The sequence below is a fragment of the Carlito syrichta genome, unplaced genomic scaffold (genome assembly GCF_000164805.1).
Source record: "Carlito syrichta isolate Samal-C Ts95f unplaced genomic scaffold, Tarsius_syrichta-2.0.1 Scaffold302424, whole genome shotgun sequence".
NCBI lineage: Eukaryota > Metazoa > Chordata > Mammalia > Primates > Tarsiidae > Carlito > Carlito syrichta.
In genome coordinates this window covers 84,931-108,713 of record NW_007246520.1, presented here as the reverse complement: position 1 = coordinate 108,713, position 23,783 = coordinate 84,931, and the positions used below count along the sequence as shown (strand labels likewise).

Here is a 23,783-nt window from a genome sequence, read left to right as displayed (position 1 = left end):
ATTGTCATTGTAACTAAACATCACTTGCCTGATGAGAAAGGAGTAATCTTCGCTTGACTGCAAGGGGCTTGTTGTCTTGGTGACGGGGTAGATGATGACTAAAAATAATCTGCATACATTCATGTCAAAACTGCTTAAAGAAAATACTGTAAAAAAACCAAACTCTCCTTTGGTCCTGCACTTGGATTTACTCTTCCTAATATAATCAGGTGGAATCTCATTTAATTTATCTTGTGCCTCAAAAGTTGTGAGCCTTTGCAACTGAGAGTCACACCAGGCCCCTGAAAGCCCCTAGCTGCTGAAAGTCTCAAATGACCACTTTCCTGCCAGCCTGCCTGCCCTCTAAGCAGGAGGTATTTGCTTATTTGTTGATTCACAATGCCTAGCTATAATTGTGTAAAATAATCTGCAATGACAGCCTAAGAAATAATCCTCTCCCCATGTCAGCAGCTTGGGAAAAATTACCCCTGCAGTGGTTCTATTGAGCTCAATCCTATAGCAAAATGGTTGATTTACAGTTTTCCTAATAAATATTCATTAAGCCTGAACAAGTCAATTAAAGCTCTGGCAGCAGCTCACAAGGAGCTTGAATATAGGCAGGCGGGGAAAACAACTTTTACAAATATTCCCAAGGAACATTGCAGGCTTCCCCCACAATAATACAAGAGTTTTTCTGAAAGACTGCAAACCCTCTCTGAACCCAGGGAAGCTTTCTAGGGCCCATAATTTCCCCCATTTGCAGTACAGTTTCAGAAAAGCTTCTTGCCCCTCCATCTCCATTTCATCAATTATTGCAGTATGGCTTCTGCCGCCACCATCGTACAGGAACTGCTCTTGCCAAGGTCACCAATAAACCGTAATCCATACTTTATAGTAAGGGAGGGCAAACTTTGGCCATGAGCTGAATCCACCACCAATCGTTTTTGTTAATAAAGTTTTATTGGAACACAGCCACATCTGCATGTGTGTATTATCTGTGGCTGCATTCACTATACAATGGCAGAGTTGTCCAGTTGCAACAGTATTGCCCACAAAACCAAATAATTTACTAACTTGCTCTTTCAAGAAAAAGTTTGCCAACTCCTACTTTACCCTATTTGATAGTCATTATCTTATGTGACTTCTTTTCAGAATTTGGGGCTATTAACCTCTCCCATCTTGCAAATTTCTATTATTTTGACTTCCATGGCAGCACTCTTTCATGAATTTCCTCCTATACTACTACTGCTTTCTTTTCTGCTTCCTGGTATCCTCTTCTATCGCTCTTGTTTTTTGTGTTTGTTTGTTGTGTGTTTTTAGAGACAAGTGTTGCCCAGGCTGGAGTGCAGTGGTGCAATCATAGCTTCCTACAGCCTCAAATTCCTCCTTCCTCAACCTCCCAAGTAGCTGGGACTATAGGCACACACCACCATGCCCAGTTAATATTATTTTATTTTGTGTATTTGTGGAGGTCTCATTATTTTGCCCAGGCTGGTCTCGAACTCCTGGCCTCAAGTGATTCTCCTGCCTCAGCCTTCCAAAGATCTGAATTATAAGCATGAGCCCCCACAACCAGCCTCCCCTCTTCTACCTCTTAATGTCAATGTTCTCCGAGTTCCACCATGTTCCCTCCTCTCTTCCCACTCGGTGTACCTTTCCCGCGTGCTATCACATTGTTTCCATTTCACCTACATTATAATGTCTTCCAATCTTCATTTCTATCTCAAATCTCTCTCCTGAGCTCTAAATCAGTATATTTAAATGCCTGTGCCTATGGGAACCCCTCATTTGGATTATCCCATAAACACATCAAACTTGACATTTCCAGGACAGAAAAGATTGTGTCTCCTCTTACCCTTACCCTTACACTGCTGAATCACAGCTCCCTTGAAGAGTGTCTGTCTTGATTTAAAACCCCATTCGTGGGGAGCAAAAGAAAATCTAAAAATAAATCTAATAAACTTTAAAATTGTGGATATGACAATCTAAAGAAAAAGAGGCTTGCACTCAAAGCAGAACCCAATGGCAATGGAAAAACAGATGGATCAGTTTAACACCAACTTGTATAGCTATAAGCTGTAGTTCTTTGTGTCTTTGTATGGGTCTTTGTATCTTTTGGATCCCAGAATTATAATATGGCTTGCACTCATGTGGAAGAAAACCATCTACTGTTATCACTGAAGAAGAATTGCACAAGACCCAAGCAAGCTAGCCAAGGGACCCAAGCCACTCCCCAAAACATAGCAATGAAGGAGGTGGTTCTGATCACTCTGGGTGAGATATTAGATGACACCTGGATGAAATCAAAGAAAGACCAAGAACAGAATAGGTTGGGGGGGGTATACCCTTTCATGTATATTTCATAAGTATTCAGATTACTCTAAAGAGTTCATTCTTTTTTTTTCCTTACCCTTTGCTATGGACAGAATTTTGTCTCTTCCAAAATGTTTATGTTGAGCTCTAGCCCCCAGTGTGACTGGATTTGGAGACAGAGTTTTTAGGAGGCAATTAAGGTTAAATGAGGTCATAGGGGTGGGGTGCTAATCTAATAAGATTGGTGGCCTTATAGGAAGAGGAAGAAGGCCTGGCTCGGTGGCTCAACCTGTAATCCCAACACTTTGGGAGGCTGAGGCAAGTGGATTGCCTGAGCCCACGGGTTCGAGACCAGCCTGGGCAACTTGGCAAGACCTCATCTTCACAATAAAATAAAAAACAGCCAGGCATAGTAGCACACATCTGAAGTTTCGGTTACTTGGAAGGCTGAGGCGGAAGGATCGCTTGAGCCCAGAAGGTCGATGCTGGGGTGGCTGTGAGTGTGTGTGCCACTGCACCCCAGCCTGGGTGAAGGAGTGAGACTCCAACTCAAAAAAATAAATAAATAAAATAAAATAAATAAAAAATAAGGGGAAGAGACTGAGCTCTCTATCCACCTGCATGCATGGAGGAAAAACTATGTGAGCACACAGCAAGAAGGTGGTTCTATGCAAGCTAGGATGTGAGCCCTCACCAGAACCTGACCATGCTGGCACCCTGATCTCAAACTTCCAGCCTCCTGTACTGAGAGAAAATTATTTTTTGTTGTTTAAGTCACCCAGTCTATGGTATTTTTTTATGGCAGCCCAAGAAAACTAAGATATCCTTGCCATTTCCACAGAGAGTTGGACTACACAGAGAGGACAGTAAGATGGGAGGCCAATCACCACCATAAACCTAGTCACCCAATCCACAAACCTAGAAATCAACTTTGCCTGCTCCCTCCCTCATCTTTATCTTCAATCATCTCTTAATGATTCAGCCTCCTTGCTATCTCTGACATTCATCCACTTCTACGAATATTTTCTATGTGGCTAAATACAACAGCCTTCTTAACTGTTACTCTTGTTTCCAGCTTTTGCGCCTCCAATTCACTCTCCACACACACTGCAGTCAGGATGACTTTTCTGACCTCATCACTCCCCAGTATCAGTTTGGCATACGAGTAAGCTCTTTATTTTACGATAAAAGTTCTTTATAATCTGCCTCCTGCCTATTTCTTCAGCCTGTTTACCACTCCTCCATTTCCCCTCTCTACTCTATCACACATATCCACTAAGACCTAGTCATTCAACTACTTAAAATTCCTAGCTTTTCATATCTTCTCACATTTTCATGTTTTTGCACATGCTGCCCATCCCCTACTTTTATGCCTGACTCATATTCTGTCTTCCTCCAGGAAACCTTCCCTGATTGTCCACTCCCCCAAGAATTATGTTGGGACTTTTCCTTTCTGCTCCCATCACAGTAGTGCTTTCCTCTTTCATATTACTATAATGATACATTGTTCTCCCTATTAGGTCATGCACTGAGACCATACGCAGAGTCTCTCTTAGTCATTTCCATAACAGGAACAGAGTTATAAATGCTTGATAAACTAATGAAATGTGGGAGTAAGAAAAAAATACATAATCTACGAAGTAGTGTTGAAGACAGAGAAGAGTGCCACCTTATACTATAAAAAATGAAAACGAAAAAACTCACAAACTTTCTGTCCAAAGAGCCACCCCCACACACACACATATAATCAATCAGTCAGCAAAGTTAGTTTTTCACAATGTGTCAGCTTTTAAAGATCTCTCTTCTCCCAAAAGGAACTCTACTTCACTTCCGACAAGTCAGGAAGCCTAGACTTCCATTGAATGTGAAGTATCTCTTGCACTAGTCACAATCACCACCCCTAGGGGTGCCCTCCCTGGTCAATGATCCAGCTACTGTACCATAGCTAGGTCCTAAATTGATTCACAGGGCACTCAGATGTGCTAATCTAATTTGCTTTGTGAGACTTACCCACTAGACAGTGGATGGAAATAAATTATAGTCCAAACAAATAAATTTAGCTCATATACATTGGTATTATGGTCAGTTCATATGGAAGACACAGTTATTCACCCCTAATATCCCCCTTCAAGTAAGGGCTTACTGCCAGCCAGCTGTTAGCATTGTTGGATTCTGCCTCAGCTTTTGAATCCAGATCACACTATTTTGGGGGCACCCAGTAACTTATGACTGAGAAAAGTAGTGATAATCATGGTTACATTCTCTGGGGATGTCCCCCAGCCAATGACCAAGTAAAGCAGTGGTACAAGAGCCTAGCCATTTCCACCCAACACAGGACTTCCATAATGAGCAATCTTCGCTCCACAGAGTCCTCTTGGGCTGGTAGAGACTTTATTGGGTCTGCATCACGTCTGATGGCTCCCCTGCTCAATACTGCCTCATCTCTATTCCTTCACAGATGTAATACCTTAATAAACTTTTTGCACTCCTAACTTCCTCCCCACAGCTGCCTTGAGAAGCCAACCTGTAACATTTGGTACCAGAATGGTCCAAGAAAGCAAGCTGTAAGATAGGGTGTGGAGACTGAATTCATCAGCACCGGACTGGTGATAAGGACCCCACTTCTGTTGGAAGGTTATGCACAGAGAGCCCCTGCACAAGGCAGAAGTTCAATTCTTAAGGTGTTCGCCTGAGGTGTGTCAGAAAAATGTACCAGTAGAGAGGATGCCTTAGCTGGTAGAGTGACTCAAGCATTTCAAATGTATAGGAGAAATATAGATATAAAGAAAATGGAAGTGTATGTATGCTTTTTATTAAGTTACATTGATGCCCCACAAGCAGATAATAAGGAGCTAAAAAGCAAATCATAATTAAAAACTAAATGTGAGTCCAGGTGTGGTGGCTCACACCTGTAATCCCAGTCATTAGGCCAAGATAGGAGGATCACTCAAAGTCAGGAGTTCAAGACCATCTTGGGCAACATATCAAGACTTTTCTCTACAAAACAAAAATAAAAATAATTAGACTTCATCTCTACAAAAAATAAAATAAAATACATTAGCCGGGAGTAGTGGCATGCACCTGTAGTCCTAGCTACTTAGGAGGCTGAGGCAGGAGGATTCCTTGAACCCAGGGGTTTGAGGCTGCAGTGAGCTATGATTGAGCCACTGCACTCCAGTTGAGTGACAGACTGAGACCCTGCCTCTAAAAAACTAAACTAAATTAAACGTGAGAACACAAATTCTTCTTAGTAGCTTACAAAAAAGTCCTCATTTCATGCAATGGGTGAGCATAAAAAGCTGAAGATCAAGCCCAGGATTTGATTGTTAGAGTGGCTAAACTTCAAGGACAGTTGAATGCTCAACTAAGGTAGCTATGCTATGCCAAAGGCAGGTTCCTAGTTGAGAAAACTTAGGAACCCAACACATGAGATAGGGACACCTAAGTAGATGTCTCTAAACATTTTGACTTCCTACTTTTCTATAAAGCTTCTGAGCCTGTAGAAGTGGCTCATTCTTCCCCAATAAGAGCTAGTACTGCCTCTGTATGAGAAGATGTTACAGAGGTCTTTCCTCCACAAAGCAACAGGTTATCAGCCTCAAAACCCTTCCAAAAACAAGCTGGACTTTTTGAGAGAGTAAAAGGACTATCCCCAAAAGGAACTGGAAGACTTTGTTAGCTATATGCTGGCAAGAGACAGGGGAATCAGCATGGGACAAGGTTCTGAAAATGCTAGATCAAGGAGAACTTTAATGTAAGACTGGATAAGGGAGAGTTTGTTGGTTTGGGGGTACTATCTTGTAATACAAGACTTAACACCCTAGCAGAGACCCCAGGGGTTGTTGTAGTAACTCACTGCTAAGGTGGCTCCTGCAAGCCTAAAATAAACAGCCCATGCTGAGTAATGTTGAAATTCCTGAATTGCTGTGACAGATGGTAGAGAAAAAAAATTAAAAGGCTGAGTGAAGTGGGTGTGCTGGAATGGATGTATTATATGAAGCCAGAAGATCCACTGGAGGGTTATGTCATACAGAAGGACCCAGAAGTCACATCATTCACCTAGAACATCAGAAATGCTAATGAAAGTGGCAGCAGAATCACCAAGAAGTTCAGTGATGACACTCCTCTGCAGGCCAGAGCAGATGACAGGAGAAGTGGTCTCTTGATTTGTTGATACAAATGGAAATAATTGCCAACCCTCCACATCCCAGCAATAGAGGCCAAATGATGGCACTTCACCACTAGAAGCCAGGGTTTTGTAATTATTGTAACAACAGGCACAATTAGTTTGGCAACCAAGTGGGCCTGATCTGTAGAGAATTAAGAGATGGTTAATAGAACACAGCATCCCTAGAGGCAAAATAGATAGGCAGCCAAAAAAGGGTATTGGTTAACATATATAATTTTTTAAGGATAAGATTAAATGAGCAGGAACTAGAGGTCAGTATTCCCAATTAAAACATCATGATTCCTAGTTCAGTTTCCAGACTTGAACTAATTTTCAGCCCCAGAACCCACTTACTAAAGAGATGGCCCTCAGGAGGAAGAGCCTTGCAATAGCAGTTTTTGCCCTAGTTCTTGCCAAAAGGACCCACAATTATCTACTTGGGTAAATTTACTGTACATTTATTGTACGCAGTGTACATTTACTGTGCACTATAAAAAAGGGCCTATCCAGATATTTCAAGCACTACTGGACACAGAGTCTGAATTGCCATTGATACTTGCAAACCTAAAACATCATCATGTCCCTTGTTATAGTGGGATCATATGAGTGTCAGAAAATAAATGGAGCTCTGGTCAAAGCCTCATAGTGGATCCACTGATTCTACTGACTCACCTGATGGTCATTTTCCTGGTCCCTGAATGTATAGTTGGGATGGACATACTTGGCAACCTTCATATTGTGTCCTTGGCCATAGTGAGTAAGATCAAATAAGAGTTTCTGAAGCTGTTCCTCCTCCCCCTGAAAGAGACTAAAACAGTAAATAAAAACAGTATCACATCCCAAGGGGATGGTGGAAATTACTGTCATTTGTACAAGTTTAAGCAATGCAAAGGTGGCGATCCCTAAAATGTCTTGACCCCTAAAGAAACTTGATGGATCCTGGGAAATGACTGTTGACTACTGAGCATTCAGCCAAGAAGTAGCCCCATGGTTTCATGTACATGATATACAGCTGTTGGTTTGGTAAATGCCTTCTTTCCTATCCCAATCAGGAGAGAAGATCATAAACAGAAGATCATAACATTCATATGACGGAGACAACAAATGCATTTATAGTTTTGCCTCAGGGCTATGTTGATTCTCACCCCCTCTGTCATAATGGCATCCAAAGAGATATGGACAATCTGTATTAGACAACCCTCAAGTATCACATTGATCTTTTATGGCAATTGACATCATTATGCTGATTCAGCAGGATGAGCAAGAGAAGACTAGCATACTGGAGACCTTGGTAAGACACGTGCTCCAGAGGGTCAAAGACAAACCCTTTAAAGATTCGGGAACCTGATACTTCAGTGTAGTTAATAGGGAGTCTAATAATGCAGGGACATCTCATCCCAAGTAAAAAACAAATTGCTGAATCTTGTAGAACTGACTATGAAGAAATAAACACAATGCTTGATGGGTTGCTTTGGGTTCTGGAGGCAACACGTTCCATACCTTGGAATACTGATCTGGCCCATATAGTTGGTGAAACAGAAGGCTAACACCTTTGAGTGGGGCCTAGAGCAGGAAAGTGCTCTGCAACAGATCAAAGCCATAGTGGAAGCCCTGCTACTTGAGTCATACACCTGGAAGATCCTATGTTGAAAAAAAGATGCAAGGTGGAGTTTATGGAGGAGACTTGGGAGAATCACAGTGCAGGCCCATGGAATTCTAGAACAAGACCATGCCAGAGAACATACACACCTTGTGAAACATATCTCCTAGCACTGGGCATGGTGGCTCACACCTGTAATCTCAGCACTTTGGGAAGCAGAGGCAGGAGTCTTGCTTGAGCCCAGGAATTCAAGACCAGCCTGGGTAATATAATAAGACCTCACCTCTACAAAAATTAAAATGAAATAAAATTAGCCAGGCATGGTTGTGCACGCCTATAGTCCCAACTACTCAGAAGGCTGAGGAGGAGGGATCACCTGAGTCCAGGAAGTCGAGGCTGCAGTGAGCCATGATTGTAACACTGCACTCCAACCTGGATGATAGAGTGAGACCCTGACTCAAAAAACAAGTTTTGAGAGGTTGGGCAAATACCTGTGATCCTATCCCTTCAGGAAAACAAGATCAGGAGAATCACTTGAGCCCAGGAGTTTAAGACCAGCCTGAGCAACATAGCAAAACCCTGCTTCTACAAAACAAACAAACAAATGAAACATAGCCCCTGGAAACCTTTTAGGCCCTGGTGGAAAACCCAAAAACAGTGACCATGTGTTTAGAAATGACAGCCATGGACTGAGTCCTGTCAGACTCATTGAGTCTTAACCTTGAGCAGGCCTAGCAGCAATATGGAATGATACATCTAGGACCGAGTAAAAGCTGAACCAGCAGACACAGGAAAGATGAAGCTGCATGAGAAGGTGGCCCAGACTCCTCATGTCATCCACTGTGGTTGTACCAGGGCCCCTCCCTCATCTTACACTGGTGAGCATACTGGAGGGGTGCCATATGACCTGTTGAAGAGAAAGAAAACTCCTGGATTTGGATTGCAGATGGGTTAGCTTGGCATATGGGTGCAAGCCAAAAATGGAAAGTGAAGAGGGAAAAATGTACTAAATGAGCAGAACTAGCAGAACTATCTTGTATAAGAGGAAACATGATTCAAGGCTAGAATAAATACAGAATTATAGCCAGTGGTGAATGCCCAGGTCAGAAGCCTGGAAAGAGAAAGATTGGAAGATTAGATAAAACAGATTCTGGGATATAGGTGTGTGGATTGACATATGGGAGTAGGCACAAATTGTGAAGATCTTTGTATTAAATGTTAATGTCATCAGAGAAGATCTACTATGGAACAGTGCTAAGCATCAAGTAGACTAAGTGTTTGGCCAGTTGATGTTAACCAGCCTTCTTCACCATCCACCCCAAAACTGGAAAAATAGGTTTACAAAAGGAGAAGTATGGTAGCAGGGACTGAGAACATACATGGGCCCACAATATGAATTCCCACTAACTTAGGGTGATCTAGCTATGTCTACGTGTCTAAATTGCCAGTAATAGTAGCCAATGCTGAGGCCTGATATGGTACAGTTCCCTCAAAAGATCAATCAGGGCCAGGCTCGGTGGCTCAGCCTGTAATCCCAGCACTTTGGGAGGCCGAGGTGAGTGGATTGCCTGAGCCTGCGCATTCGAGACCTGCCTGGGCAACTTGGCGAGACCGCATCTCTACAATAAATCAAAAATTAGCTGGGAGCAGCCACTGCACTCCAGTCTGGATGACAGAGTGAGACTTCAACTCAAAAAAAAAATCAATCAGTTATTTTTAGCAAGTTTTCTACAATGGACCACATCTATCCTGAAAGGGCCAGTGGTTCATCCACACTGGGATAGATATCTATCTTGGGTATGGGTTTATCTTTCCTACTTGTGTAATCTCAGCTAGAACCACTATCTGAGGCTTATAAAACATTTGTTCCACAAGTATAGAGTTCCACATAGCATGGCATCCAACAAGAGGACCCATGTCACAGCAAAGGAAGTATGGGAATGGGCCCATGACCATGGGATACATTGCATGTATCACATAGCATACCATCCAGAAGCAGCTGTCCTCACAGAAAACTGAAATGGCCTCCAAACGGCACCATCTCAGAGGCAAACTCAGAAAGAATGAATTAAAACAGAGACTTCCATAAGGTGCTATGTCCTCTGTAAGAAGGATAGAGGGCTCAGAAAACAAGGAGTGGAAGCAGGAATGGCCCCACTAACCATCACTCCCAATGACCCATTGGAGGATCTTGTGTCTTCTGCCCCTAAATCTCCAAGCTTTTTAGCATTAGAGGTCCTGGTCCCCAAAGGGGATACACTCTCACCAAAGGATACAACAAGGATCCTATTGAACTACAAGCTGTGACTGACAACTGGACGCCTGGGTTTCTTGTGTCCAAGGATTAGCAGCCAAGAAGAGAACTCACTGTCTTATCTGGCATAATGACCCTGATCATCATGAGGAAATACGAATAATTTTTCACAATGAGAATGGAGAGAAATAAGTGTGCAGTTCAGTTGATCCACTAGGATTCCCCCCTGGCATTACCCTACCAATGTAACTGTGAGTGAACATGTGCAGCAACCCTAGTCTGCAAAGGGTATGATTACCAGGGACTTTGATCTTTCAGGAATGAGAATTTGGGTCAATCCACCAGAAAAGCCACTGAAACCTGCCAAGGTGAGAGCTGAAGATAAAGGGAATTTTGAATGGATAGTGGAAGAGGGAAGAAATGAGTCTCAGTTGCAGCCCAAAACCGGTTAAGGTGGGATTGGGAGGCTGTAGTTTATCCCACTAATCTTCCACTTCTAGGACAGGTCTACAAGATCCCCAGATGAACTTCTCCTTGAAGATGTGTGGAAAAATAGAGCAGCATGATACAAGAGGTGGACTGTGGCAGACGTAGAGATGCACCACTCAGATCCTTCTTCAAGAAAAACCTCACTGCCCAGTTACATGGAAAGTAATTACTTGACAGCCACTAGCTTTTAACATTTTAAGGGTTAGCCTCAGTTTTTGAACCAAGGTCATGCTCTTCTTGGAGCAGCCCTAGCCAATGATGGAAGATGGCAGTGGTACAAGAGTCTAGCCATTTCTGTCCAATGTGGAACTCTTCCAACGGGAATCTCCACAATTCCCCATTGGACTTGCAGAAACCTTAGATCTGCACTGAGTCTGATGGCTCTCTCTGCCCAATCTTCCTTCCTTTTTACATTGAAAGTGTCACTCTTTCATAAATTTCAGTGTCTACTTCCCAGACAACCCATCCTGCAACAGTCCCTTTTAAAATAAAGTGCTCTGTCTTTAGAAATTCTGTCTGTTGCCCCTGCTTAAGGTATTTGGGGGCAGTGTGTGGTTTAAGTGACTTCCTGGTAGCCGAGAGTAGACAAGGCTGTCAAGACCCCAGTGTGCCTTTTACTCCTCACTGGTCTCTGCTGTAAAGAGACTAGTCTGGGCTGCTCCCTGGACTGGTGGTTCCTAAGGCACAATGCTACCACTTCTGAGCACTCTGCTGGTGTCTGAAGCAGAAGCCTACAACTAAGGTCGCTTGTGAGCCATTGTGCCTCTCAGCATGGTCACAACCTAGCCAATTTCCCTGCTGACACAGTCTTACTAGACTCTTACTGGTGCTATGGAACCCTTCTCTGGAAGTCTGCCTGTAATCTTCTGATCTTGTCCCATGTACATGGCCACTCTGTCCCTGTCATAGTAATCTGCTCTTGAAAGCTCAGCAACTATAATCTCTGCTGCCTTGAAGAGTATGAGAGAACTTTGGAATCTATACTACACGGAAACCAAGGACAGCTCTGAAGAACTTAACTTGGGTCATCTCGCTGCAGAACGATTCTTGTCCACTAAGTGTACTTTGCAACTTTCGTAGTCATCTCCTCCCAGAGTCTTAAACTTGAAAAAAGGAGGATGCCTCTTTACTCTAGAACTTTATCTCAACAAGGGGAGATTGCTATATCCCTGACCACACATTTCTCCCTTACCTCTACCTCTCTATTCTTCCTCCTACAATCCAGAGAAATCAGAGAAGCAAGTTTTAGAATCCTTCTTCTTGCTGGCCCAAAGGGCCCGTAGGTTAAACTCCATGATCAGCTCTGCCTGTTTTCTTTATAGAGAAGATAATGGAATTTAGAAAATCCCTTTCCAAACTTAATAAAATCTGGCTCTCAAGCCTATTTTCTTGCTTTGAACTTGAAAATCTGAAATGGAATACTATTTTTTCTCTTTAAATTCTTGCTATTCAAGTCATAATTCTACCCTTCTGTCACCACCCTTGGGCAGACAGATGCCTTGAGTAATCTATGAAGAAGGTCATGTATGTGACAAAGTAAAAGAGGAAAACACATTAATATAACTTGGGGATTATGTCTATTACAGAACATACCTTCATCTAAACTTGCCAAGTCTCAAAGTCCTACTTCTCTTAATGATCTATAGGGAAAAGATTTGACGAACTGATAAATCAATCATGCCTTGATGTGAAAGGAAATTTACATATTTATCATCATATCAAGCCTAGGATGTAGCTGCTCTTATAAAATAAGAAAACTGAGACACAGAAAGGTTAAGAAACTTGCTAAACACAACCTGCAAGTGTCTGTATATGTTAATTGGGTCATCCTACAGAGACAATACTACAAACCAAAGGGATCAATGTCGAATGTTAAATTTCTAACCTGCTGATTGGTTAATTTCCAGAGGCATCAGAGCCAACAACATTCCACTCAACATTTTTTAAACATTCTTACCTAAAGGAATTTCCATTCCAGGATCCTCCAAGGCCTTGATTGGAAGCTCTAACCTTGACAAATATCTGACTAAATTCAAGGCTCCTCTGAAATGACAATAAACAATAAATGCCATCCATGGGGCTTTCCCTCGTTCGTAGCTCCTGGCTTATATCTGACCCTCATCAGGGACCATGTCTTAGTGATGACCATTTCATTGTGGAACAAAAAGCCCCAAAACCATCTCAGAGAAACAATTTGGAAATTTTAATGTGGCTTTTCCCTTTTCTATTTTCTCTGGTAGGATTTACTTACAGGCATAAATATGAAAAATACATATCACATATGATGATTCACAATTATTAAAATTAAATAAGAGAAAATCTTTGGCATTCACATTCATTTTCTTACTTGGAAGAGACATCCCATTCTACTGATTGCAATATAAATAAGTCTGGAATAATGATTGTGATATTCCATTAAACTAATGAATTCAATCTCATAAGTCATTTTTATGGATAAAATTTAACATATTGTATTAATTCCAAACAGAATACATTTGCAATTTGTTTCAGGAAAACAGTTTACTACCTACATTGTCAACAATCATTACTTCCTGGTGTTATTTACCTGATCCCAATTTCCTAGCTAATACCACCGTGTGTGTAACGAATAATGCACTGTGTGAAATGTACACTGTGCAAAAACACATTATATATAGCACAGTTATTGGTGTGTACATCACCAATAAAGTAATTTGTATTTCTCCCCTGCCTCCCACTCCTTTTCCACCATAATATTTTTAATCTAATGTATACCTGGAAGAGACATTTAAAAGGTGGGAGGAAGGAGTCCAAAATGAGCAACTTTTTTTTCAGGATTATTTTTATTGAGATATAAATGAGCATACAAGTCATCGCCACCCAGATCAGGACATAGAAAGTTTTCAGCACCCTAGAAAGTTTCCATGTGCCCCCTTCCTGTCTATAACCAGGAAGTAACCACTATTCTCACTTGTATCACCATAGATTCATTTCAAAGAGAGCCACTTTTTAAAAATGTAAATTCAGTACAGAAAAATATTCCAAAGTGAAGATTGAAATTATTTGTCACTACTGCAAAAGCACGTCAACGAAAAGTCCAGCACTCTTAGCAATGAGACTTAACAACAATAATTTTCCTTTTTTCAGAGACTGATTAGTTAGTTCAAAATTATTCAAACCTCTGACTTTCCTTCTTTCTTTAGAGTTATTAAATCAGTACTTTTGCTTTTTTAATTATTTTATTTTTGTATTTTTATTTTAAACAAAGTTTCTTAGAGAAAGAAAAAAGAGACATGCCAGAGCTGGCATGTGTGAGAGAAGCCACCCACTTTTTTTGTTTTTAATCCTTGCTCTCTCTCATTCCGCCTCCCTCCTCACTACCTCTAACAACAAGTGGAGTGCTGGGTCTGCTTGCAGGAACTTTTGAAAGCTAATGTACACATCTCTTCCTAACTCCACATTTGGTAACATCCAACTGGTAGTTTAAAATTAGCCATAGTAGAAGTATTTACACTATAGAAATTGGCAAATGCTACAAATCTGGGCCACACAGCCCCTAGCATTAATTGCTAAACATTAATTGCACACCACTGACCACTACATCACACACATACACACACAGCATTCAAGTCATGTCAACTTGCTTCAAAGAAGTGCTTTGGGAATTAAAAATGCAATCCAGTCACACAAAACAAAATTAACCACAGAAAACTTAGTAAGAGCAGGTTTCAATTCAGCCAGTCTTTAGATTCGCAACAGCCTGCCATTCATTGTGGTTTGGTTTTGCAACAATCGCCATTTTGTTAATTAGTCTCACAAAATTTAAATGTATGACAATATTTTAATTGAGGTAAACTGTTGCTAACCTTGCCTGAAAGTTTTTTCAATGCCTTAAGGACACAATAACATATTGCAAAAATAGTTGACAATTCACTGTGTGAAAGGATTTTAGTAACTCAAGTCAGTACTGCAATCTCCATCTGTTTTGTATGGCTTTAGGCATATAATGCTTTACCTCTGAACCAAAGAATAGTGTCTACTTCTTATAAAATTCCTCACAGTGCCTAGCACAGTGTTAGGTTTGAGCAGATGTCTAGTAACAATGTATTAACTTCACCATTCCTCCCCTTATTTCTTCTCCATCCCATCCCCCTAATCAGTTACCCCATACTTTTTCAGAGCTACTTCCTACCATCTCTTTAACCTACCCAGTCACACAAAATAAACCCTACCACAAAAATTGAGGAGTATTATAGATCTTATATATTCCAAAAGAGTACAGTCATTTGACAAATATTTAAGCACTAATATGAAGGGCATTATTCTAAATATTAAGTGCATACAAATATGATGTATACACAAACTCTGACTTGAAGAAGATTCTAGGCAGAGTAGATCAATACTGTCTTAGTCCATTTTTGTTGTCTACAACAGAATACCTAAAACTAGGTAATTTATAAAGACAAGGAACTTATTTATTACAGTTATGGAGGTTGAGAAGTCTGAGGTCAAGGAGCTGCGTCTGATGAGGGCCTTCTTGCTGGTGGGGACTCTCAGCAGAGTCCTTAGGTGTTGCAGGGTATCACATGGAGCGGGGGTTGAATATAATTGTTCAGGTCTCTCTTGCTTTTCTTATAAAGCCACCAATACCATTCCCATGGTAATACATTAATGCATGAACCCATTAATCTATGAATTGATTAACCCATTCATGAAGGTAGAGTTCTCTTGACCTAATCACCTCTTAAGGACTTCACTTCTCAAAACTGCCACATTGAGATTCAATTCCAACATGACTTTTAAATGGAACAAATATCCAAACTGAGCCGGGCTTGGTGGCTCAGCCTATAATCCCGCACCTTTGGGAGGCTGAGGCTGAGGTGAGTGGACCCGCCTGGGCAGTGAGACCTCATCTCTACAATAAATCAAAAAATCAGCCGGGCATGGTAGCGCATGCCTATAATTCCAGCTACTTGGAAGGCTGAGGCAAAGAATCGCCGGAGCCCAGCAGGTTGAGGCTGCGGTGACTGGGAGTGGCCACTGCACTCCAGTCTGGGTGACAGAGTGAGACTCCAACTCAAAAAAAAAAAAAAAAATATCCAAACTGTAGCAGATATATATATAAGAAACTCTGGTACAAGTAGGAAAATAATCCAGATAAAATGCTGTGGGAGGTTAAGGAAGGCAGGATTACTTACCACTAGGATAGTTTGAGGCATGCTGTGTTGAAAGCAGAAGTGGAAGAGCAAATGACCAAAGCAGGAAAGCTCAAGAGCATACTCCAAAAACAGCCATTTGTCTGGAGAGTAGGGTGTAGAAAGAAGAATAACTTATAATGAAGTTGGAAAGTAGAGGACAGATTATAAAAGATTATCAATATTTTGTGAAGGAGTTTGAGCTTTAACTTGATCTTTGTATTACAGAGTTTGCCAGATTATGCTGCAGTAACATCTACAACATTAATGATGCAAAACAAGATTTATCTCTTACTTATGCTACATGCAAATTTTGTATTGTCTAGAAGCCCCTCAAGATGCAGGACAATAGAGCAGCCACCACCTGGAGCCAGAGAGACAGAGAATGGGGTAAATTGTACACTAGCTCTTAAAACTTCTGCCCCGAGATATCACATGCACATCATTTCTGCCCACATTGCATTGGCTATAGCAAGTTATGTGGCCACATCTAACTTCAAGGAAGTGGAGGTACAATTCTATTATGTGTTTAGAAGCATACAGAGCCAGATATACTTAATTGACAGCACTAATGACTATCAGAGTCTTTAATAAGTGGTTGGATATGGTCGTATATAGATTTCAGAAAAATCACTTTAGCAGCATGTGTTAGATCAATTAGAGGGAAGTTAACCTGAAGGCAGAAAGTTTAATCAAGAGGCAGTGAAGTATTCCAGGGAAGATATGGTGAAGGTCTCATCTAGAGCAAAGTGGGGAATTACACAAAAGGGAATGGATGCATGAGACATTTAATGAGATATTAAGGAGAATCAACAGGACTAAGCCAAGAGGTCATGAAAGCAAGTGTAGGGATAAATAGAACTGCTGCTGTTACACATGTCTAGTGGGCAGAGACTTTGCTGATGGGCTGTTGAGATTTGACTGGTGATGGAGTGGGGCTAATGGACAGACTTAGTAAGTAGGACTGGCGAGTATGGCTGGTGGTTGTTGATTATTAGTGGTGAGCTGTGGATGGTGGTTGGTGGGTGTGGGTGTTGGAATTTAATACAATTGCAGTGTAGCATATAAGGTAGGGCACAGTGGGAATTTAGGATGAATTGAAAGGTAACCAAGAGCCAAACAGAAAAGGCCTTGACCACCGTGACACAAGGTTTGGATTTTATCATAAAGACAGATAAACCACTTAATCAGTTAAAGCATATCAGCCAGATGATGCTTCAAGTTCATAGACAGGTATAAAGTGAGAAAATCACGTGATAGGGTAAGGTCAAGGGTAGCTGACCAACCAGTGTACAAATGAATTTGACATAATTCAAGAATACAGGCGTGGGCTGTGTAATGCAGACTGTATCATCATAATTCACATCTACCTGATACTTGACAACTGTCTAGACAAAGGTAAATTGGAATGCTTCCTAGTTTCTCATACAGGATTTTATTTTTCCATTTTTAATTTTGTTATTATTTTTCCTATTTATTTTCTGCTACTCAGTGGCATTATTCTACTGTTGAGCATGCCTGCCCATAAGAAAACCAAGTTTAAAGAAGATTCTACTAGCCAGAAACTTCCTTCATGAATTAATCTCAGAATCCGGCCTTCATGAAAGAACTGAGTCCAGAAAAATGGGGGACCATTTGGTAACTACAGTGAAGAAGTCTGAAAAGTTAGCACAAGTTTGGCAGAATGGGCTGAAACACCATAGAGTGAAAGTCTTAGATCTGAAGCTGCCTTTATGAAGGAATTTAAATTCTACCATCATAACCAAGATTTACATTAATGCAAGCATCATCATGGTTTAAAGTTCAGAAATTTGAGCAACCAAATGCAAAGAAACCACAGAAATGAAATAAAAATTAGTCACAGAGATACTCATATTTAATAGAGTTCAACAACCAAGTTGTAGACAAGAGTGGTAACCCACATTTTATAGCCATTGAAGCAAAGTGAAATAGATGGGGAGCTGCTAATACATTAACATTTTTAGAGCCCCTTACAGAAAAATTAATTTAATCTACTTTTGGCAGCTAAATATTTGGAAATAAATCATAAAATATTTTGTATGGAGCTCTTAATGTAGCCTAAGAGAGGATGGGGAGGAAAAAGAAAGAGAAAAACGTTCTAGTTAGAAAAGAACTATATAACATAGGCAAGGGCCAAGCTCAGTGGCTCACACCTGTAATCGCAGCCTGAGGCAGGAGGATCACTTGAAACAAGGAGTTCAAGACCAGCCTGGGCAATATAGTGAGATCCTACCTCTTACAAATAAAAATAAATAAAATGTTCTAGCTCTTTGAAACTTGGAAGGTAAAAAGAAAGAAATTAATTAATAATAACATAGGCAAGATGGATACATTTAAAATGACCCACAAACACACACAGCACTACTACTTTGTGAGTGCTCGCTGTAGGCCAGGCACCATATCATACAATTTGCACACATTAACTAATTAATCCTTCCAATCTTCCTTTGAGGTAGGTACTTATGTCAGATATTGTCTGTGGATACTTAGGTCCACACTTGACCTTCTATAATTCTCCCTGTACTGCTGGGGCTTAGAGCCAGAAAACCTGAATTTCTAAGACTCTCTTGCCAGGACGGTCCTGGCTAGCTTTTGCCAATGGAAGGCTCTCCATGAGATAATAAAGTAGGAGAAAAGGGAAAAGCCATTCTACACTTGGCTTTGGCAGTGGCAGCACCATATGACTATAGGCCCCAGCAGCATCAGTGGAGTTCTAGGAGCCCCAGCGGCACTGTCAGCAGCAGGTGCATGCTCATAGACTCTAAACATATCCACTTTTCCCATTTTTGCTCATCCAGCCTTTAGAGAACTGGAGCTTTCTGTAGTTACTGACATCCAGGTTATACCACCCTCTTCCCTTTGCACCTCCAGCTCTTCCAATGCTTGTGTAATCAATTTCCTGTATTAAATCTCTCTGTTTGAAACACCTAGAGGGATTTCTGGGATTTTTTCCATGGACACCACATTATGTCATTTAATATTTTTCAACAACCTAAAAGTACTATTATCATTATTTCAGACATAATCCAAATGTAACCTAGTCTAAACAATTTTTTCCCACTCCCTCTCCCCCCACACCCAGTATTCCTGGGAATCTTTAAAGAGGAGTGTTATATATACTTTCAAATTATTTAAGACTCAAAGTTGCATGTGACAGAGATATGCCTCAAACTAGGTAAAGCAAACAAAATTTATAAAGGTAATCTGATTGGCCCACATGGCTAGGAAATATATTAGGTTAAACCAGAGAACTCAAAGAAGAAATGAAGAACAAGGACCTTGGCTGAAACTTAATGTCATCAGGAAGTCTCTCTTCATCAGGAATTAAGTCTCTCTTCATGTATCTCTTATTTTTGTGTGTTTCTAATTGGCTTCATTCTTTCCTACTGCAGATCGTCCTTCTCTATGTGGCAGGGAAGATAGTAACTGGCAGCTACAACATCACATCCTTAGAGTATAGCCACAAGAGGATAACCTGAGAGGCCAGATGATGTTTCGTGCAAGTGAAGAAGTCAGGACAAGGATTCTGATGAAGCATTATAGATCAGGTACCCATTTCTTAGTTTTATTTTGTTTTGCTATTTTGTTTTTGTGGAAGAGAAAGAAAGGCAGAGCATGACACTTGAAGGAGAATGAAAAAAATATTTTAGGCAGACAGAAACAAAAACAACCACAGGCCACTACAGCTATTATTACCATCCAGTCATTTCCCTATTCCAGTGCTCCTCTAACTTCTACTTGTCAATGCCCACTGCCTGAAAAGCCAGTGGACTTTCAAACTTCTTTTAAACCTCAGGAAGGCTATAAGGTGCATGAGAACTGGGGACCTCACAACTATGAGGTTTTTTTTCACATAGGTCGTCAGTATTCATTACTATGGATTTATTTATTTTGGTGTGGTAAAATATATTTAACATAAAATTTGCCATTTTTAAGTATTCATTTCAGCAGTATTAAGTACACTCGCATTGTTGTTTAACCATCACCACCACCCATCTTCAAAACTTTTTATCTTTCCCAACTGAAACTCTGTACCCGTTAAACTATAATTCCCAACTTCCCTCTCTTTTATTCCTGGGAACTGTCATTCTACTTTCTATCTCTGTGAATTTGATTACGCTAGATACTGCATATAAGTAGAATCATGCAGTATTAGCCTTTTTGTGATTGGCTTATTTTACTTAGCATAATGTCTTCAAGGTTCATCCATGGTGTAGCATATGTCAGAATTTCTTTTTTTAAGGCTGAACAACATTCTATTGTACACCTATACCATGCTTGTTTACCCGTCCATCCATCAATGGATATTGGGCTTGTTTCTGTGCCTTGGCTATTATGGATAATGCTGATATAAACATGAGTTTACAAATATCAGTTCTTGGATTGCCTAAGCCTGCGGGTTCGAGACCCACCTGGGCAACTTGGCGAGACCTCATCTCTACAATAAATCAAAAAGTTAGCCAGGTATGGTAGCGCGTGCCTGTAGTTCCAGCCACTTGGAAGGCTGAGGCAAAAGGATCGCCAGAGCCCAGCAGGTCGAGGCTGCAGAGGCCAGGAGCGTGCCACTGCACTCCAGTCTGGGCGACAGAGTGAGACTCCTACTCAAAAAACAAAAACAAAAACAATTATCAGTTCTTGCTTTCATTTTTTAGGGTATATATCCAGAAGTAGAATTGCTGGATCACATGGTTATTCTATATTTGATTTTTTGAGAGACCACCATACCATTTTGCAAAATGTTTGCACCATTTTACATTGCCACCAACAATGAAAAAGTGTCCCAATTCCTCACATCCTCACCAATATTTGTTATTTTCTGTTTGATTGGTTTTTATAATAGACATCCTAATGGGTATGAAGTAGTATCTCATTGTGGCTTTTATTTGCATTTCTCTAATGATTAGTAATGTTGAGCATCTTTTCATGTGCTACTTGGCCATTGATACATCTACTTTGAAGAACTGTCTATTAAGTCTTTTGCCCATTTTTAACTAGGTTGTTATTTGTGGTTTTTGTTGAGTTATAGGAGTTATTTATAGATTCTGGATATCAATCCTTTATCAGAAATATGATTTGTGGCTTAGGATTAAGATAGTTAATGTGAGGCAATGAAGTAAACCAAGGTAGAGTTTCCACAGCACTCAGAGAAGAACGGGACTAGCAGAAAGCCCCACGATTCTTCAGAGGAGTGATAATAACCACAAAGAAGAGAAAAATCCATCATCACGGGCTGGAACTGGCCAAACTCTCAACTGCACCACCACAGTCCATTTGCAGCTTCCACATGCAGTGGGGAAGGTGAGTGAGGAGAATTCAGGAGTTCTGTGCTCCTGAGAACTTGGAGGGCCCCTTAAGACTTGCAGGACTCCAGTCCCTCACAGGAAACTGCCTTACCTACAGCTGTGCTCTGCTGAAACCCACAAGGAATGGTGCAGGAAAAAAGAAAGCCTTGAGCAGTACCAAACACCATCTTCCAAGAACTCAACACTTGCAGCTGCACAGATGCTTTCTAGAGGAGCTGGGCCCCAAGGGCAAACTCCACAGCTGCAGACAGCACCTAGCTGGGGCAGGTTGCTGTGGAAACACCTGCGGCCCAGAGGCCAGCTGCACTTTGACACCAAAAGGAAAATAGCCTGAGGCTAAGGCAGAAGCCAGGTGGGACTCATTACCATAGCACCCTCACTCCCTGTGTAAACTTTTCTGTGTCTGCCCTGCACAAAAGCATTATCTCAGTAGACTGGGATTCCCATCTAATTCCGACCGGGATAGCCAAGAATGCTTACTTGTGGGGTGCTTGAGCTCCTTTCCCCTACCCATCACACTCCTCTTGAAGTTTCAAAATCAGACAGAGAACTTGGGTAATTTTTAGATCCCCACCCTCCACCTAGGTTGGCTGGGCACTACCTTGGAACAACACTGCCAAGGAGAAACCCCACAGCCACCATCACAGCTGGCTCTATCCAACAAATACCACCTCCTGGTGGGAGATCAACAGTACAGTCCACCTCACTGAATACAATACCTCAGTTTTGGGAAAGACCAACGCCCAGCTAACACCACTTATCAAGCCACCCTGGCCACCCAGGATGCTGTGAGCCAGTGCAAGTACTCAACACAGGACCGCCACAGCATGCAATCAAGTAACTCACCACACCAAGGCTATATATAACCAAGGAAACCCTACTGTGCCTATGCCAAGCCCCTACTGACCTCAAATAAGAAGAAATAGTCTACCCAAATAAGAAGGAACCAGAAAAATATTTTTGACAATATTAAAAAAACAGAGTTCTCTAGCACTCCCAAAAGACCACAAATCTATTCGGCAACAAACCCTAACCAAAATGAAATGTTTGAAATTACTAGCCGGGCTCGGTGGCTCAGCCTGTAATCCCGCGCCTTTGGGAGGCTGAGATGAGTGGATTGCCTGAGCCCGCGGGTTCGAGACCCGCCTGGGCAGCGAGACCTCATCTCTTCGATAAATCAAAAATCAGCCGGGCGTGGTAGCGCATGCCTGTAATTCCGACTTTTCAGAAGGCTGAGGTGGAAGGATCACCAGAGCCCAGCAGGTGGAAGCTGCGGTGGCCGGGAGTGGCCACTGCACTCCAGTCTGGGCGACAGAGTGAGACTCCAACTCAAAAAAAAAAAAAAAAAAAGAAATTACTGACACAGAATTCAAAAGATTGATTATAAAATTGATCAATGAACTTCAGGACGACACTGAAAATCAACATAAAGAAATTTTTAAAACTATTCAAGACATGAATGAAAAATTATCCAAAGAGATAGACACCTTTAAAAAAAGGTGAAATTCTGGAAATGAAAGAATCATTTAGGGAAGTATGAAATGCAGTGAAAAGTTTTAACAGTAGCCTAGAGCAAGCAGAAGAAAGGATCTCAGAACTTGAAGATAAGGATTTTGAATTAACCCAATCAATAAATAAAAAAGAATCAAGAAATCAGAACAAAGTCTCCAAGAAATGTGGGATTATATAAAATGTCTAAACCTAAGAATCATAGGAGTTCCTGAGGAAGAAAAGTAAGCAACAGGTTTAGAAAATCTATTTGCGGGAATAACAGAAGAAAATTTCCCTGGCCTTGCCAAAGATCTAAACATCTACATACAAGACGCCCAAAGAACCCCCAGAAGATTCATTGCAAAAAGGTCATCCCCAAAGCATATGCTCATCAACTATGCAAAGTTAAAGTGAGGGAAAGAATTTTAAGAGTAATGACACAAAAGCATCACATAATCTACAAAGGTAAACATATCAGACTAACAGTGGACTTCTCAGAAGAAACCCTACAAGCCAGAAAGGACTGGGGCCCCATCTTCAATCTCCTCAAACGTAATAACAGTCAGCCAAGGATTTTGTTTCCCACAAAATTAAGTTTTGTATATTAAGGAGAAATTAAATCTTTCTCAGACAAGCAAACGATGAGGAAATTTGTTACCACTAGACCAGCTCTACAAAGTATCTTAAAGGAATTCTTAATACTGAAACGAATGATAGAAATACACCAGTAGAAAAAATACTAGAAATCATAAAGCTCACAGGTCTTATGGAATACCAATACAATAGAGAAAATAAATAATTAAAGCAATCAGATAACAACCAATAAGGTGAATGGAATAGTATCCTACATATGATTATTAACTATGGATGTAAATGACCTCAATGCCCCACTAAAAAATGTAAGCTGACAGAATGGATAAAAAAACAAAACCCAAGTATCTGCTGCCTTTAAGAGACCCACTTAACTTACAAAAACTCCTGCAGACTCAAG

At 41.0% G+C, this 23,783-nt stretch overlaps 1 long non-coding RNA gene across 1 annotated transcript in view; it reads right to left on the bottom strand.

Moving 5' to 3' along the window:
• The window catches only part of LOC110595511, a 51,748-nt gene that overhangs the window by 2,253 nt on the left and 25,712 nt on the right, over positions 1-23,783 (bottom strand). Inside the window, exons 2-4 of the long non-coding RNA XR_002481896.1 lie at positions 15,981-16,081; positions 12,761-12,846; positions 7,133-7,258 (exon numbers count right to left, since the gene is read on the bottom strand). This is a non-coding gene — a long non-coding RNA (uncharacterized LOC110595511). The remainder of the gene's footprint in view (positions 1-7,132; positions 7,259-12,760; positions 12,847-15,980; positions 16,082-23,783) is intronic.